The sequence below is a fragment of the Typopeltis vanoorti genome, chromosome 6 (genome assembly GCF_054136105.1).
Source record: "Typopeltis vanoorti isolate ZY-2024b chromosome 6, IOZ_Tvanoo_1.0, whole genome shotgun sequence".
NCBI lineage: Eukaryota > Metazoa > Arthropoda > Arachnida > Uropygi > Thelyphonidae > Typopeltis > Typopeltis vanoorti.
Genome location: NC_143554.1, coordinates 78,909,178 through 78,929,712, shown reverse-complemented (window position 1 = coordinate 78,929,712; position 20,535 = coordinate 78,909,178).

The following is a 20,535-nucleotide window of genomic DNA, read 5'->3' as shown; positions in this document are numbered from 1 at the left end:
AAATGCATCGCAAGACAATACGCCAATCTTTCTATCTGAGTATTTAACAACTTTCAATCAGAATCTTTTGTACCAAGCAAGAAAGGAAAAAACAGAAAAAAAGTATCAATTTTTATGGATCAAAGACGGCAAAATATTCTTGAGAAAGTCAAGGACTTCAAAGTCTATACAAATAAAAAGCTCGGAAGATATAGACAGGTTGCCAGAGTGAAACAAAAGACTAACTTAGTTCAATAAGAAGATCTCAACACAACAAAAATGAATGTGAACCATCAGATAGATGTAATTCACCAGAATACATCAGTAATTGTACTTTCGAATCTCTTGATGCATGGAAATAAAACACAGTACAAGCGAGAGGTCTCTCAATCTTGCATATTAACATCAGAAGCATCAGAAAACATTGGTTATTATTAGAGGCTTATCTGAGGAATTACACTGATATTATTGATATATTGATTCTTACAGAAGTATCCATAACTAATGACGAAGCGACTGCTTTCCAAATTCCAGGCTTCCAACAACATAGATCATGCCGCCAAACAAGAAGAGGGGGTGGAATACTAATATTTATGAAACAAAAAATAATAGCAAAAGAAATGGCCTATCAGTTTCAGCATGCTGAAACCCTCTGCCTCGAAATCATTAATACCACGAATACACAGCATCCCATAATACTAAATGCTATTTACAGGCCACCAAACCTAAACATGATAAAATTCTTACACGAACTCAATTGCTGGCTTTCAAGCCAAGAAATATGCTCAACCGAACACCTAATGATAATTGGCGACATAAACATAAATATTGCAGATGAAAAACCAGAACAACACTGCACAATACCTAGACACACTATCCATGTACAAACTAATACCAACAATAACATCATGTACTAGAGAAGAAATATTCGGAAATATTATCACTGCCTCCTGTCTAGACCATATAAACGTCCGAGCATCACCAAATAGTTACACTGCATCAGTCATAAAGTGCAAAGTAGCAGACCATTACTTCCCCGCTCTAAACCTGCACACCAAGACAATGCCCATGCAATGTCCCACAGAAGAAAAACGACAGAAAACAATAATAGACGAAGCAACAGTCAACCACGAAATAAGAAAAACAGACTGGGAACACCTGGTATCAGATTCAGCAGATATCTTTTACAACAACATTAAACTCACACTGGAGGAAATATATAACAAAGCTATAAAGAAAGTCCGAAATCGATCAAAAACAACACAAAATCCTTGGATAACACAAAACTTAATCCTAGAAATACACAGAAAGGACGCTTTATGGAAAGAATTAAAGCGATATCCAAATAACACAACTTTAAAAATTGAATATAAGATAACAAGGAATCGCCTTACAACACAAATCAGAAATGCAAAAAGAAGCTACTACAGAGACAAACTAACCTCCGCACAAAACAACATGAAACAATCCTGGCATCTGATTAATGAGATGCTAGATTCTGTTCCCAAAACCACTGCCTCCGAAACCATAAAACACAGCTTCATGAAAGACGCAAAACCTATCCAACAACTAGCAAATGACTTTAACCAATACTTTGCAAACTCCATCCAAGAACTTCACAGAAATATTCCCCCAATCACAAAACGAGACCATCCACTTCGACTGCGAACAAAACAGACATTATGGTTCCCAACCATAAAAGAAGCAGAACTCCTCTCAGCAATATATCAAATCAAACCAAACAAAGGCCCAGGAATAGATGGTATCAGACCTAAAGATATAAAGCAACATGCAACTAGTTTAAGTCCTATCCTACTAAAACTAATAAATAAAATATTTAAAACAGGAGAGATACGAAGTATGCTAAAGACCGCCATAATTACACCCATATACAAACAAGGAAAAAGAAATTTAATCAGCAATTACAGACCCATAGCAACATTACCAATTATCAATCAAATTATGGAGCGGATCATACTGAAGAAACTCACAGCATACACTGAGATCTTTAATATTATCCCCAAAACACAATATGGTTTAGAAAAATAAGGGAACAACATCTCTCTTGGAAGACTTTACAGACGTAATTAATACCGCCTTAGACAAAAACAAAATAGCCACGGTAGTCTTTATAGTTCTAACCAAAGCATTCGATACACTTACACATCAAACCTTGTTAGAAAAGCTGAGGCATGTTGGAATAGACGGGCCTCTTCACAGGTGGTTTACAAACTACCTCCAAAATAGAAAGCATATCACACGTATCGGATCAAACCGAAGCAGAGAGCTACCAGTAACCCGTGGAGTGCCACAGGGAGCTGTACTCTCCCCAACTCTATTCAACATTTACACGCACGATATTAATCAGTTACCACTCAAAGGTAAGATATTCCAATACGCAGACGATACAGCAATAATATCCATCCATAATAACGCAAGCATAGCCCAAACAAATATGCAACATGATATAAATCTGATCATAGACTGGCTCACGAAAAACTCCATACACCTAAACTCAGAAAAGACAAAATTAATGATATTCAGAAATCCACTGACTCGACAGTTGATAACAAATATATAACCATCCAACATCCACTTTCCAACACAAAAAACACACAGAACAGCAAAACCACTACAATCACTCAGGTTGAAACAATACGATACCTTGGAATTTACCTCGATGCAGATATGAACTGGAATAGCCATATAAAACATCTACACAACAAACTCCGAACAATAAATGGTAAACTCTACAGATTAAAAGACATAGTTCCCATACGCCTAAAAACACTAATATACAAAGCAATAAGCCAAAATATACTAAGATACGCAATAACAACGTATGCCTTCTGTGCACCCTACAAATTAAATAGACTAATGTCGCTACAGTACAAAATGACAAAACTGATCTTTTCGGAACAAAGAGAAAATCACGACCTTATAAACATTGCAATGGCAGAACACAAAATACTGACAGCAAAACATTTACAGTATGTCACTATGCAGCCTTGCTAAAACATTATTTCGATGCCAACTACAGGACAGTTAGAAATACATACCGTATAACAAGACCTCAGACTACTAATCATATCACATACAAATACAATAATCACTACGGAAAGGCCACGCGAAACTTCTTACATCCCAGACATGATAAACAAATTACCTTTTGAATACAGAAACCTTACAAACTACAATAGCCTGAAAGAGCTCTAAGGACATACTACGAACAAGAAACACGCACCCAAAATACCATACAAACTTAATGAAACACAATGTATTCGCTCAGGCTTCCAGTTCAGCGACACATCAGTACATTCCAATTTATTGTGTGTGGGAGGGGGAGGGGGTGGGGGTGCGCGCGCGCGAATTTCTCAATCATAGATTCCGTAGCATCCTAACACAGCAAAAAAAAAAACAAAAAAACAATACATAATAACCAACTGGTGTCATCCTCAGATAAGTTTACATTTAAGCTTCGAGGATGAAAGGAAAAAAAAATTAGTTCTCATCCAAGATGTATCATATGTAACCAACTGCATATAATATACGTATCACATGTAAACCAATGCATGGATTATATGTAAACCAATGGACGTAATGTAAATATCACATGTAAACAAATGTAAGTAATGAATCATATGTAAACAAATGAATGTAATGTATATAATAATTGTAACAAATGTATGTAATGTATATAATAACTGTAACAAATGTATGCAATGTAAAAAAAAAATATTTTAAAAGTAAATCATCAGTTTACACCGTATGTTTGTGAAAATAAGGACACATAATATTCAGATTGCATATGTGTAAATACTGTTGTATAATCACACCTTTTCAAACTTGAAAAAAAAAATTAGTAAACCACATATCTGCAAAGCACTTTGTGAGGCAGTAGGTTCCGAAAACATTTACGGGTTTACCCCCTTTGGCGCAGGGAGATACCAGGTAGTGGTAAAAAACACCACAACTAGGGACAAACTGCTGGAGGGTTTTAAATGTAATGACGTAGAAATCACTCCGTTCTTAGTCGGAAGCCTGTTAAGAACGGTAAAAATTGACAGGTTCCCCCTCGAATATATAGAAAATAGCGACGACGTCATCCACAAGACATTCGCTAAATGGGGCACAATTAAGAACATCAAACGGGGCACTGATGTCGACTACCCGGATTGGAAATCAGGAGTGGTCATCTTCACAATGGAGATGAAAACTCCTGTTCCGAACTTTGTCACCATCGGCTCCGAAAAAGTCATGGTAAACTACCCAGGTGTCACAAAGCAATGCTACAGGTGTGGCTCCCACGAACACCTGGGAGCAGAATGTGCCAAGGCCAAGTGCAGCAATTGTGGCGAATCTGGCCATTCCCTACCACATTGCACCAACCCCTGCAAGAAATGCCACCAAAAAGACCACAGTTACAATGTGTGTCAACACAGAACATCAGCAGAACGAATGGGGGGTGCGATACAACCACTTTCCGTTCCTCCCCCCTTAGCTCTGACAACACAGAACCACCAAAAATACCCACCCCGACCCCGCCACCGATATCAACAGCCCAACCCAAACGTGGCAAACAAGAGGGGTTCAAACAAGTATCACTGGGTAAAACCAAAAAGTACAGAAGCCAAAATTCAACAGCCAGCGTTCCCCCCACCACCACGAACGCAGATACAACCACAGCATCTGCCATAGAGGAAATGGACACCTCTACAGCAAAACGTCAAAGGGAACAGGTAGAAGACGAACAAGCTTCGTTTAAAAGGTTGCCTATGGGCGGAAACCCTACTACCCTCCCCACGACAGGAACAGAACCCACCCCAGCACCATTCCCTAAAATAATTCCAGGGGGAGCTACTATTCTCCACCACGTCCAAAAAGACCAGGACGGGTTCGAAAGAATCCACAATGCCATAGAGAAAAGCGGCGAGCCACACTTCTATGCCCACTACACAAAGGGTTCATCAAAACCCTGTGTTGGCTTGGAATGGGACAAACTTGCCGTGCCAGATATTCTAAATGAGGAACAAAACTCCTTTAGGAACTCCATTCTAGCCGCCAATATGGGCTTACACGACAGCGACATCACAGCGCTATACCAAGCACTAATCAAAATAGTTACCGAAGAGACACTAAAATTCTAATTATCCCTCCCTATAACTACACCACTAAAATGAACAACACTTTTCGCGTCGCCACTCTCAACATTAACGGTCTGCGCTCCGTCAACGCACAACGCGCTGTTTGGAGCCTAATCTTACTGCATGAGGTTCATGTACTCTTTCTTCAGGAGACGCATTTTTATCAGTACTGGGACATAGAAAACTTCTCCAGAAGCTTCCCCGTTCAGAGCTTCTGGTGTTTCGGAGAGCGCTGTGCGAGGGGGGTGGGAATCCTTATTCGTCAGCCTATTCTAGGCGGGATTTTCAATGTACAGAAAGATGCTGCAGGACGTCTAGTCTCTATAGACTGGAAGTTTGGAGGTAGAGTCATCCGCTTCCTTAATGTATATGCCCCCAACAACGCCCACCAGCGAAGCGGGTTCTTCATGTCCACAGAACCCTATTTACACGGGGCTCAGTATATCATCGCCGGGGGGGACTGGAACTGCATCGCTGACATAAGACTTGACAAAGTTGGTGGCAACATCAACTCCGGTACCGGTGGCTCTAGGGAACTGCAACTCTGCTGTGATAATGTCGACCTCATCGATATCTGGAGGGAACATAATCCAGACACAGTGGGTACCACATGGGCGAGCGGAGGAGTCGCAACGCGACTAGACCGCCTTTATATTTCCAGGAACCTTGGGCCACAAGTTATCTCGGTCAGGCATATAGCGGTTGGTAGCTCGATAACAGACCATAAAATGGTTCTGATGAACATCGAACTACCCGAGGTCGTAGAAACATCGAGAGGACCCTGGAAAATGCCTCCAAGCTTCCCCAAAATTTATAGCAAGGATTTGCAGCTGCTATGCGAAGGAAGGAAAAGGGCCCACTGGGACTGGGACGCGTGGGCCCAGTTCAAAACCGAGGCAAAAGAGCTCTTCCAAAACATCTCCAGAGAAAGAGCTCACGCGCAAAGGAAAAAAATGAGAGAGCTGTACCGAGAGCTAGGGTGGTACCGGGCTAACCAGAGAAACGGTATTCCTAGCGATTCGCTCATTAAAGCCGTGGAAATCGAACTCGAGGCACTTCGACGAAAAAAAGTCGCCGAGCTCGATTTTCGCACCAGATTGTTTCTCCGGCAGGCGGAAACACCTTCGGCCGCTTTTTATAACCGGCAGCGCATAGCAGCACAAGATGAGAAAGCGGTTCGGCAAATTCATGCTAACGGGCAAACACTCACAATCACGGGAGACATCCTGCGGCAATTTTCCCAGCATTACACGAGAACCTATTCCTACGAAGCTGAGGAGACAGGCGACTTCGGAGTGTGGAACATTGACAACATGCCTGAACACCTCAGAACTCTTCAAAAGAGACCAATCACTTCGGAAGAGGTTACTCGAGCCTATAAACAGCTTAAGCTACGGAAAACCCCTGGCCTGGATGGGCTAGGCGTTGAGCTCTATCGCTCAGCCTGGAACTTCATCTTGCCTATCCTGGTCTCACTATTCAACAGCTTCCTATTCACTGGTGACGTGCCTGCTGACTTCGTTAGCGGGTACACAATTTTCATCCCCAAGAAAGGGAGAGACCTAAATAGCATGGGTAGCTGGAGGCCCATTTCCTTGACTAACACAGACTACAAATTATTCGCAAGAGTGATTTGTAACCGTCTGAAGTTGGGCATTGGGAATGTGCTAACCAGCACTCAAGTATACGGAGTTCCGGGAAGATCGATGGCGCTCAACCTCTTCCTGATAAGAGACCTTCTTCGCTTTGTGACGAATAAGGAACTCCCACTTGCACTCGTATCAGTAGACTTAGATAAAGCGTTCGATAGTGCAAAGCACAACTTCCTGCACTATATCCTAGAGAAAGTCGGAGTGGCGGCCTGCGTAAGGGAAGCAATCAAAAGCATGTACGGTAAAACAACAACACACATTGCGATTAATGGGTTTCTTTCAGAACCCATTCCCATACGCAGAGGGGTTCGGCAAGGCTGCCCCCTTAGCCCCCTTCTTTTCTCTTTAGTACTAGAGCCTCTTCTAAAAAAAAATTGATGAGACGCGCGCAGTAAGAGGAATACCGCTACCCTTAGGCTCCAAACAGAGCAAAACTGTCGAATATGCCGATGACATTGTCGGAACCCTTAGGGATTCAGAATCGATTTACATCTTCTTCGGCATACTGCGAGAGTTCAGCGTGCTCAGTGGTCTTCACACCAACCCAGAAAAAACAAGAATCAAAATTTATGGGAAATTCGACCCTGCCAGTCTTCCGTATGGTCTGAAACCCACAACCGGCCCATTAACAATACTAGGAATTCCCTTCCTAGAGACCCCAGTGTTGCAAACACAACACTTAATAGAAATGTGTTGCGAAAAACTAAAACCCTTCAGTCCCAACTACCTATCATTCGAAGGTAGAGCAACAGTTATCAAAACAGTCCTAAAACCGATGTTACTGCACACCATTAACCTCACAAACATAACAGACACACAAGACAACGCCATTCACAAACATATCACTAATTTTTTCTGGAACAACAGGAAACACGAGGTGCGCAGGGCATTTCTCCATCTTCCCCCCACACAAGGGGGATTCGCCCTGCCAATCCTCAAATACTGCCACCTAACCAACGCTGCTCAGACCATACGGAAAGCACTGGCATCAAATCACCCTTCCGGCAATCTGATGAAATACTTCTTAGGATTTTTCCTACCCTACTTCGGGATCACTGGCCACGCCGGACCATGTGCAGAGACGGTGCCTGAGTGGTACTACACAATATGTAAACTTTTTAAAAAATTGGCAACGGATGGAGTTCGAGTGCTTCAGCTCAGCCCAAACAAGCTGTACTGGAAAATTTTTGACAGCTTTGACTGGGAAAAACCCGATCTGGGAACAAACGAAGAGGTGCTGTTCACCAACATAAAAAACAGCTAGGGGCAACCATTTCACCGGGACTTAGCCTGGAGAATCGCCTACGGCAGACTCCCGGTGAAACTCGTAATCAGCTTACAACCCGCGACCATGCAACCCTTCTGCGACGTCTGCGGTGCGATAGAAACCGTAGGGAACCTCTTCTTTCACTGCCCGCCAGCACAGCGTGTTTGGCACAGACTGGCTGAGGTGCTTGCGATCCCAGCGCTCACATTCCCCGAAATAGTCTTTCTACAGTTTCCTCCCCCAGTAACCAAAAACAAGAAACACCTGATTTTCCTAATAAATGTGATTAAGCACCACATTTGGAAAACCAGGAAAAAACACCTTCTTAACGAGGGGGATCGCATCTATCTCCGTGTTAAGAACTGCCTCTCAGCCTACCTCCGCCGCTTCCTGGAGCAGGAAAGGTACTTACGGGGAGAAGAGCGGTTCCTGAGGTGATGGTGTGATCCACCAACCATCTGCCAGATCATACAGGGGGGAATCCGGTTGTGTCTGAACCTATAACACCTTCAAGTTGTAGGTGTTGACGCTATCTCGATCTTCCTTCCTGATCAGCGTTTAACCCACAGGTAGGTCTAGTCCTTTCACAGTTGAAAGTTTTTCTGTCCCCAGGTTGGGGTTGACCTGAACAAACCCGGACTGCGAAGGCCAACATCGAGGTGGTCCCAAGCCCTTTTCAGGGCGGGGTCTTCCGGGCCAGGTCATATCCCTTCTTTTCCTGGTTATACTGTTCTGGGTTTGCTCGGCAAACTCATTCCTCTATAGAATTGTCTTCCACATAGTCTTCAGATTTATTTACACTTGTTAAATTTGCTTAGTCTCTCCTTTTTTTTCCTTTTCAGGATTTTTCCTTTTTAAAAGTGAAAAATCAACGACCGTTTTAGAAGCACCCCTGGGGGGTCAACAGCTAAAACAGGTCAGCTGAGGCCTCTTTCATCTACTCTACTACTATGCACTCTATCTTTATTTCCTCTCCTACTATCTGCTGAATCTCAGCCTATCTTACTACACAGGCCAATGATGAGATACGTTGAACTCACAAATTATTATTATAATTGTAAATTATTATTATGATTGTTATTTAAAAAAAAACTGTTATCATCATTACTATTTAAATCTCATTATATGTAGCGAAAAGTGCTGAACCTTGTAAAATAATATACTGAATAGATGATCATTGTACATATGTAAATATTTGAAAGAACAATTAAAAATATTATTATTATTATTATTTTTATTATTATTATTATTATTATTATTATTATTATTATTATTATTATTATTATTATTATTATTATTACGGGCAACTCCAGGGAGTCTTTAGACTCAAAGAGGGAAGCCCCAAATCATATTCATCACAACTATTCGATATTCGTACAGTATCTATCATGCCTCGCCTTAAACTCATTCACTGTCACAGCATCCACCACAGACTCTGGCAGCCCATTCCACTCATTCACCACTCTAAAAGTAAAGAACTCAGCTCTAACACCTTTACTAACCACACTTTTGCTCAGTTTCCATGGACGTCCCCTAGTTCTCCCGCAAGCCCTTTTCTCAAAAATATCTTCTGAATTAATTTTATAGTAACCCTTCAGTAATTTGAATGTCTCAATCATATCTCCACTCCTCCTCCTATCAACCAATTTTTGCAACCCACAAATCCTCAACCTTTTCTCATAAAGTTCATTCCACAGACCTGCTATCATCTTGGTCACTCGCCTCTGGATCCTCTCAACCTCCTCCCCATCAAGAAGAAACCTAGGTGCCCAAATCTGGGCACAGTAGTCGAGATGGGGGTCTTATCAAGGCTCGATACAGAGGAACTACAACCTGCTTGTCTCTGCTTGTCAACGTATTCTCAGCAACCAAGTGATTTGATGAGCTGATTTGGCCACTTTTGCAATTTTCCCCCTAAACTTCAACTCCTTATCCACCAACACTCCTAAATCTCGTGCCTCATCAATTTCCTGGAGTATACAATTCCACCAATGTAGTAATCTGCTGCTAATCTTTTCACCCCAAAATGTATAACCTTACATTTTGCCACATTTAATTGACATCCATTCTCCTTAGCCCAGACCTCCAATCTATCCAAATCTTCTTGCAAAATGTTGACATCATCTGCATTCACTATTGCTCTATCCAACTTTGCATCATCCGCAAACAAATGAACTGTTCCTCTCAGATCCTTTCCTATATCATTAATGAACAAATTAAACAGCAGTGGTCCAAGAACAGATCCTTGTGGCAAACCACTAGTCACAGGCCATCTTGTGGACGCTACTCCTCAATAAACCACTCTCTGATATCTCTCCGTCAACCACCCTCCTATCCATCTCACCAATCCTAAATCCATCCCCATATGCTGCAATTTACTGATTAGAATTCCATGTGGTATCCTGTTAAAGTCCTTAGCAAGGTCCAGTAGAATAAAAATTGTTTATCATGTCAGGTGCGTAGAAGTTTCGAGTCGCTTTGCCGTAGGGATTGTAGTACTTATATGTTATGTAGTTTGTTGACTGTGGTCTTGTTATGTGATATGTTGTTTTGCTTACTCTATACGTTGGGCTGTAGTAATGTTTTAACAAGACTGTGTAGTATCATAAGTATTTCATCTTAAATATTTTGTGTTGTGTACGTGCTGCATACATAAGTGTGGATCGTTCCCAGAATATCAGTTTTACCATTTTATCTTTTAACCATTGTAACCTGTTAGGTCTGTAGTCTGCGCAGAATGCGTATGATGTGATTACATATTTTAAATTTGGGTTGGGGCAATGTCTTTTAATCTGTATAGTTTGCTTGCTATTATCCTAAGCTTGATATGCAGGTAGTTTGTATGGCTTTTCCAACTTTGATCAGCATCGAAGTGAAGTCCGAGATAGCGTGTTGTTTTCACCTCTGTGATGGTTGTGGTTTTAGTTTCTGCCCTTCGTGTATAGGAGGATGAATGTTGGATAGTGAGATAAGTACTTTCTATGGCCAGGGTTTGGGGTTTTTGATATATCATTAGCATTGTTTTTTCAGAGTTTATATATATGCCATTTTCAGTTAACCAGCTAGTGATTTGATTTGATGCCGTGTTGCATATTTGTGTAAGCGATATTTGCGTTGTTGTGAATGGATACTATGGTCGTGTCGTCTGCAGACTGCAAGATTTTACTTTATATGTTAAATAGAATGGGAGAGGACAGCTGCTTGCGCTACTCCACAGGTTACCTGTACCTCTTTGCCGTACGCTGATTCCATACGTGTGGTGTGCTTTCTGTTTGTCATGTATGCTTTAAACCACTGGAGTAGACGACCTCCAATTCCGATATGCTTTAGTTTCGTTAACAAGGTTTTGTGTGTTAGTGTGTCAAATGCTTTTGTTAGGTCAATGAATACCACTAATGTTATTCTATTTTTATCCAATGCAGCGTTTATTAGGTCTGTGAAATCTTCCAGGAGTGTTGCTGTTCCTTTATTTTTTTTGAAAGCCATATTCTGTTCTTGGTATGAATGGAAATTTTTCAATATGTGGAGTGTTTGTGATGCACGATGCACTCCATGATTTGGTTGATTAGAGACACAGTGGTAATGGCTCTGTAATTACTTATAATGTTTCTTTTTCCATGTTTGTGTATGGGTGTGATTAATGCAGTCTTTAGTGTTTCAGGTATGTGTCCCGTTTCGAAGATTTTATGTAACAGTTTTTGTATAACTGGAAGTAGGTTGGTTGAGTGTTTTTTCATGTCTTTTGGTCTGATTCCGTCTATTCCCGGTCCTTTGTTAGAGTTAATTTGTTAAATTGCCAGTGATAGTTCTTCTTTTGTTACTGTGGGGAACCACATCGACTGGATTGCTCGGGAACCTAGTGAAGAATGTTCGTTCGTGTGAGGAAAGGTTTAATAATAATATTATTAAAATTAGATAATATTATAATATTAGAAAGGTTTAATAATAATAATAATAATAATAATTATTATTATTATTATTATTATTATTATTATTATTATTATTATTAGTAGTAGTAGTAGTAGTAGTAGTAGTAGTAGTAGTAGTAGTAGTAGTAGTAGTAGTAGTAAAAAATATTTATACATACAATAAACATCTTGTGTGACATTGCATCTTATAATTTGTAGATCTGTGTAGATTGCTAGTAGTGCAATGTCATCTGTGTATTGAAATATTTGACTTCTTATGGATATGTTATGAAAATCGTAAATGTATATGTTGAGTAGAGTGGGTGATTATATGGCACCTTGAGGTACACCGTGTTTTACTTGTATACTCCGACTGTGACATGTACCTATTTTTGTTACCTGTGTTCTGTTTGAGAGGTAGTTCTTGAACCATGTATGCAGTGTTCCTCTTATACCTATTGAGTATAGGTTGGTGAGTAGTATGTCATGTTCAAGTGTGTCAAATGCTTTGGTTAGGTCCAGCAGTATAAGGCCGGCGTAATTGTTTTTGTCGAGAGCTTTGTTTATTGTGTCGGCGATGTCTTCTAATAAAGTAATGGTGCTTTTTGTTTTCTGAAAGCCATATTGGTTTTGTGAGATGATGTTGTGCTTCTGCAAATAGCTCTGTATACTCTGGTGTGTGTTATTTTTTCTAGAATTTTTGGGATGACTGGTAGTGTAGCTATTGGTCTGTAGTTCTGAGTATCGTTTCTTTTGCCTTTTTTGTATATTGGCGTAATTACTGCAGTTTTTAGTTGTTGTGGAATAATGCTTGTGTCGAATATTATGTTCACGAGTTTCAACAGTATTGGATTTATTTGTTCAAAGTGTGTTATAAGGTCTGGGAGTCTTATTTTGTCTATTCTGGAGTGGTCTTTGGTTTTAGTGTTAGGATTGCTTCTTTCAGTTCCTGTTTTGTTATGGGTGGAAAATACATCGTTTGTTGTTGACTTTGTGTCGGTAGTTTTTTGTTCATCGTTGGTAGTTTGTGATTTTTGAGTTGAGTGATGTTGTTTGTGAAAGCATGGTTAATGAGTCTGCTAGTTCCTCTTGGTTTGTGTCCTGACCGAAGCTTTTTTGCAATAAAGTCTTGTGCTGAAGTTTTCTTTTTTCGGGTTACTAATTCGTTGAGTGTAGCCCATGATTGCTTAATGTTGTCGTTATATTCCATGAATTTTTGGAAGTAGTAGCGTCTTTTTGCCCTACGAATTTTTGTTGTTAGTTTATTTCTTGTGTTTTTGTACAAGGTTTGTAAATGTGTGTTACTGGGTGATTTTAAATTTTTTTCCATAGATTTTCTTTTACAGTAATAGTATTTAGTATGTCGTCATTTATCCATGGATAGTTATCTGTTTGTCGCCTCGTTTGTGTAGGTTTGTTGCATTTTTGTATATTTCTGTCAACTTTAGTTGAAAATTCTCGTATAATGTTACAGGATCGTTTATTTTAAGTAGGGAATAGGGGGAGGGGAGGAAACGTAATTAAACGAAGTTGAGACAAAGTAGTAATCGGCAATTTTTGCTTTAATTACTGATGACGTATATATATGGATGGGAGTCCGTATGTTGATATGATCAATGGATGATTGTGTTAGTGAGTTATTGAGCGTTTCTTCTCTTGTTGGGGAGTTAATGGTAGAGTTTATGTTGTACTGACTTAGTATATCAAGACACGTGTTAGTGGTTGAAGAAGCGTGGTCAAGAATATTTATGTTAATGTTTCCTATTAGGATGAGCCTGTATGTTGTAGGAGTTCGATGCCGCTTAGCCATGTGTCTAACTCGTGAAGAAAACTGAGTGGATTATTATCTGGGTGTCTGTATATTGTGTTTATTGTGTATTTGATACTACTGTGGCTATTTTTGAATTCCAAAATTAGTGTTTCCGCATGTTCGAAGTGAGTTTGTTTTTCTGTCACATTGTATTTTTCTTTGATAAATGCCACAATGCCACCTTCTCTTTTGTTTGGTCTACATAAGTTGTAGATTTGATAATTTTTTATGTGGTATGGGTAAATTTCTGTGTCGTTTATTGCAACTTCGATCAGTATTACCGCATCAATTTTTATCAACGTATAATTGAGCTGTGTTATCAATGTAAGCCAGTGTTTTTTATACTTCTTATGTTTGTGTGTATGATAGCGAAGTTGGTGTTGGTGGAAAGGTTGTCTGACCATTTCTTCAAAGAGTCAAAGACCTTGAAGTTTATGTTGTCTGATTGGTTATGTCCGCCTATGCTTGAGATCTCCATTATATAGTTTTTAAATGAGTTCTAATCTTATTCATAAGTGGTATTAAGAATTATTAATTAATTAATTAATTAATTATTAATAATGATAATTAATTATTACGAAATATAATACATTATACAGAAAAAAGCCTGTTGTAAATATGGAATATTATGTGTTGTGAGTATGCAATTAGAGTACGGAATCATAATTTCAATAATAATAATAATAATAATTTTTTTTTTTTTTTTTTTTTTGTTCTTTCAAATATTTACATATGTACAACGATCATCTATTCAGTATATTATTTTACACGGTTCAGCACGTTGTGCTACATATAATGAGAAATTGTAATGATGATAACAGTTTTTGTTTTTTTTATATAACAGTCATAATAATAATTTACAATTATATTGTTCAGAGTTACATGAGTTGTATAATATTACATGTTGTGGTTTACTATTTTTTTTTTCAAGTTTGAAAAGGTGTGATTATACAACAGTATTTACACATATGCAATCTGAATATTATATTTCCTTATTCTCACAAACATACAGTGTAAACTCATGATTTACATTTAAAAGAATTTTTTTATTACATTGCATACATTTGTTATAGTTATTATATAAATTACATACATTTGTTACAATTATTATATACATTACATTCATTTGTTTACATATGATACATAACTAACATTTGTTTACATATGATACATTACTTACATTTGTTTACATGTGACATTTACATTACGTATATTGGTCTACATATAATACATACATTGGTTTTCTTGTGATACGTACATTACATGCATTTGGTTACATATGATATATCTTGGATGAGAACTAATTTGTTTTCCCTTTCCTCCTCGAAGCTTAAATGTAAGCTTATCTGAGGATGACACCAGTTGGTTATTATGTATTTTTTTTTTTTTTTTTTTTTTGCTGTGTTAGGATGCTACGGAATCTATGATTGAGAAATTCGCGCGCGTGCACTCACACACACACGCACGCACGCACACACGCTCGCGCTCGCCCCCCCCCCCCACAATAAATTGGAATGTACTGATGCGTCGCTGAACTGGAAGCCTGAGCGAATATATTGTGTTTCATTAAGTTTGTATGGTATTTTGGGTGCGTGTTTCTTGTTCGTAGTATGTCCTTAGAGCTCTTTCATGCTGTCATGCTGTTGTAGTTTGTAAGGTTTCTGTATTCAAAAGGTAATTTGTTTATCATGTCTGGGATGTAAGAAGTTTCGCGTGGCCTTTCCGTAGTGATTATTGTATTTATATGTGATATGATTAGTAGTCTGAGGTCTTGTTATACGGTATGTATTTCTAACTGTCCTGTAGTTGGCATCGAAATAATGTTTTAGCAAGGCTGCATAGTGACATAAATGTTTTGCTGTCAGTATTTTGTGTTCTGCCATTGCAATGTTTATAAGGTCGTGATTTTCTCTTTGTTCCGAAAATATCAGTTTTGTCATTTTGTACTGTAGCGACATTAGTCTATTTAATTTGTAGGGTGCACAGAAGGCATACGTTGTTATTGCGTATCTTAGTATATTTTGGCTTAGTGCTTTGTATATTAGTGTTTTTAGGCGTATGTGAACTATGTCTTTTAATCTGTAGAGTTTACCACTTATTGTTCGGAGTTTGTTGTGTAGATGTTTTATATGGCTATTCCAGTTGATATCTGCATCGAGGTAAATTCCAAGGTATCGTATTGTTTCAACCTGAGTGATTGTAGTGGTTTTGCTGTTCTGTGTGTTTTTTGTGTTGGAAAGTGGATGTTGGATGGTTATATATTTGTTATCAACTGTCGAGTCAGTGGATTTCTGAATATCATTAATTTTGTCTTTTCTGAGTTTAGGTGTATGGAGTTTTTCGTGAGCCAGTCTATGATCAGATTTATATCATGTTGCATATTTGTTTGGGCTATGCTTGCGTTATTATGGATAGATATTATTGCTGTATCGTCTGCGTACTGGAATATCTTACCTTTGTAATAATAATAATAATAATAATAATAATAATAAAAATAATAATAATAAAGGATTGAATTAAAAAATATATAATTTAAAAATATTATTTACTTGCAAGTATTTGTTATTCACAATTGTAATGTGTTATAAATATTATATATATATATATATATACAGGGTGTCCCAAAATTCACGCAAGAAGTAATTTTGATAGAAAACACGGGTTTTTAATTAAAAATTGTAATTTCTTATTGATTCATAAAGTATACCGTATAGGGTTATGCATGGAATAGCATATCGGGTAAATGGCCTCCACGGCTTTGCTGGCTCATACGCACTCTTTTGTCGAAATTTTCCATGACCGTTTTGCATAAATGTGGCTGAGTTTCGTTGATACAGCGCTCAATTTCCTCCTTCAAGGCGTGGGTGGTCGTGGGCTTGTTGGCATAAACCTTAGACTTCAAAAAAACCCAAAGAAAAAAGTCCAACGGCGTTAAGTCACATGATCTGGGCGGCCAATTCTGATTACCAAAACGGGAAATTACACGACCAGAAAATGACTAATGCAGCAATTGAATTGTTTCTCGGGCTGTATGGCATGTGGCACCGTCTTTTTGAAACCACATCTCGTCCACATCCATATCTTGCAATTTAGGCACAAAAAACTGGATTATCATGTCGCGATAGTGAGCACCATTAACTGTTATTGCCTTACCAACCGCATTTTCGAAGAAGAATGGACCGATGATGCCTCCAGCCCAAAATCCGCACCAAACAGTGACACGTTGTGGATGCATTTGTTTCTCAACAATCACTCGAGAATTTTCTGAACCCCAAATGCGACAATTTTGTCGATTAACGAAGCCATCAAGATGAAAATGAGCCTCATCGCTTAAAATTGATTTTGTTCGAAAAATAAACATCCACTTGTTGTTGTTGTTCCATAATCTATTCAACGAATTCTCTTCGCTGTGTGTGTGTGTGTGGTCAGTAGGCTTCATTTCTTGAGTCAATTGAACTTTGTAAGCATAATGATGCAAATCTTTCGTGAGAATACGCTGTAGAGAGTTTCTCGAAATGCCCAATTCAAGACCACTTTGCCGAATTGATGTTTCTGGACTCTCAGCAACACTTTCACGAACTGCTTCGATGTTTTCTGTTGAACTTGTTTAAGGACGGCCAGAGTGTATAAGATCACTAATTGATCCAGTTTCCTTGAATTTTGTAATTAATCTTTTCACAGTTGAGAAGTTAAATCACTATTCCGACCATATTTCGTATGAAAATTGTGAACTGTAGCTGCCAAACCTTTTTATTTTTAAAATTTTTAAAATGTATTTATTATTCATTATTTTTAAAATATTGCTCAACAATGAAAATGCGTTGTTCTTTCGTGTAGCGCTCCATTTTTAATAACCTTGAACTGTCAGCTGTCACGTTGTCTTTTTCTTGTCTCGTTGGCAACACTTTACCGCACAATTGGCGCTAATTTAATTCTCGCGTGAATTTTGGGACACCCTGTATATACACACACAGACGTGTATATATAATTATTTCTGTATCTATGCATTATCTGAGACATCAAGAAACACTCAACCAACCTACTTCCAGTTATACAAAAACTGTTAAATAAAATCTTCGAAACGGGACACACACCTGAAACACTAAAGACTGCATTAATCACACCCATACACAAACATGGAAAAAGAAACATTATAAGTAATTACTGAGCCATCGCCACTGTGTCTCTAATCAACCAAATCATGCAGCCCATCACGCATCACAAACTCTACACATATGTTGAAAATTTTCAAATCATACCCAAAACACAAAATATGGCTTTCAAAAAAATAAAGGAACAGTAACACCCCTGGAAGATTTCACAGACCAAATAAACGCTGTATTGGATAAAAATAGAATACCATTAGTGGTATTCATTGACCTAACAAAAGCATTTGACACACTAACACACAAAACCTTATTAACGAAACTAACCAATATCGGAATTGGAGGTCGTCTACTCCAGTGGTTTAAAGCATACATGAAAAACAGAAAGCACACCACACGTATGGGATCAGCGTACGGCAAAGAGGTATAGGTAACCTGTGGAGTACCGCAAGGAGCTGTCCTATCTCCCATTCTATTTAACATATACACACACGACATAAGCCACCTTCCCCTAAAAAGTAAAATCTTCCAGTACGTAGACGACAAGGCCATAGTATCCATTCACAACAACGCAAATATCGCTTACAAAAATATCAAACACGACATCAATCAGATCACTAACTGGTTAACCGAAAATGGCATATATATAAACCCTGGAAAAAGAAAAGCTAATGATATTCAAAAACCACCAAACCCTTCCCATAGAAACTAAATATCCCACTATCCAACATTCATCCTCTATTACACAAAGCGCAGAACCAAAAACCACAACCATCACAGAGGTGAAAATAATATGCTATCTCGGACTTCACTTCGATGCTGATCAAAGTTGGAATAGGCATGCAAATTATCTACACACCAAGCTTAGGATAACAGCAAGCAAACCATACCGATTAAAAGACATTGCCCCAACACACATAAAAATACTAATCTATAAAGCATTATGTGAAAACATTTTAAGATATGCAATCCCATCATATGCATTCTGCGCAGACTACAGACTTAATAGGTTACAATGGTTGGAAGATAAAATAGTAAAACTGATATTCTGAAAACAACCCACAATTTTGCAGGAAGCACGGACACAACACAAAAAAAATTTAAGGTGAAACACTTATGCCACTACACAGTCATGTTAAAACATTACTACAGCCGACGTATAGAGTAACCAGAACAACATATCAAATAAAAAGACCACAGTTAACAAACCACATCATATAAGTACAACAATCACCATGGAAAAGCCACCCGAGGTTTCTACGTACCTGACATGATAAATAAACTGCCGATCGACGACAGAAACCTAGGAATATAGAGAGAGCTGAAACAGGTGGTATTTAAATATTATAGCTAGAATGAAAATTAATGCAATTCCTGTTATTTCTCCCCCCCACACACAACCTATGAGAAACCCCCCCTCTCAAAAATCATCACTACAAGAACACAAACAAACAAACACACCGTGTTTAAATCCAACCCTACTTGCAAAAAAAAAGAAAAAGAAAAAGTTAAACTGTAATAGCAGTTGAAGTCTTCGAAGCACGTACCAACCAACAGTAAAATCAACACCTGGCTTGCGCCAGTATAGAAACATAACCATAAAACCACCGCCATCTATCATCAGTTATCTTCATCAGATAAGCTCTGCTAAGCTTCGAGGAAGAAATCAGAAATGACTCCCAAAGAAAGAATATAATACATTATACAGAAAAAAAAAAAACTGTTATAAATATGTAATATTATGTTTTGTAAATATGCAGTCAGAATATGCAATCATAATTTCAATAATAAAAATAATAATAATAATAATAATAATAAAAAGAAAAAAGGATTGAATTTAAAATAAAAAATATATTATTTTAAAATATTATTAACTTGCAAGTATCTGTTATTCACAATTGTAATGTGTTACAAATATTATATATATATATATATATATATATATATATATATATATATGGGAATAAATTTTTAACTTGGGTATATTGTATATTAGGATAACCAAACAATTTTATACGCTTGGTTATTTTAACTCCTAATCCCAAGTATGCAAACAATTAAGTTTGCGCCTGAAACAAAGTTCAAGTCTAAAGATGGTACAACATCATGGCAACTCATTGTAAAGGTGGGTAAAGGTCTGATCACTATTCTTAGTATTTTCCCATAACTCAGAGCTTTATCCACCTTTACAATGAGTTGCCCTGGTGTTGTACCATCTTTAGACTTGAACTTTGTTTCAGGCGCAAACGTAATTGTTTGCATACTTGGGATTAGGAGTTAAAATAACCAAGCATATAAAATTGCTTGGTTATCCTAATATATATATATATATATATATATATATATATATTATTATTTTTTTTTTTATGAAAAATTAAATGACTAGAACCGAGATTTAAGTAAAAAGATTTTAATATAAGCACACTACTAGTTTCGGCCTGTAACAGCCTTCTTCAGGTGACATTATAAAAGAAAAAAAAAAAAGAAAAAACACTAAACATTGAGGGTTAAAAGACTATGAACAACACAGACAGTCTTTATACATAATTAGCATGAAAACGTTGTAGTTGTATTTGAAGCTGTTCTTTCGTTTGTTGCATTGTTGGGAGAGTGCGTGTTTGCTGCATCACCTGAACGCCAGTACATGATTACTGCTGAATGACTATCTG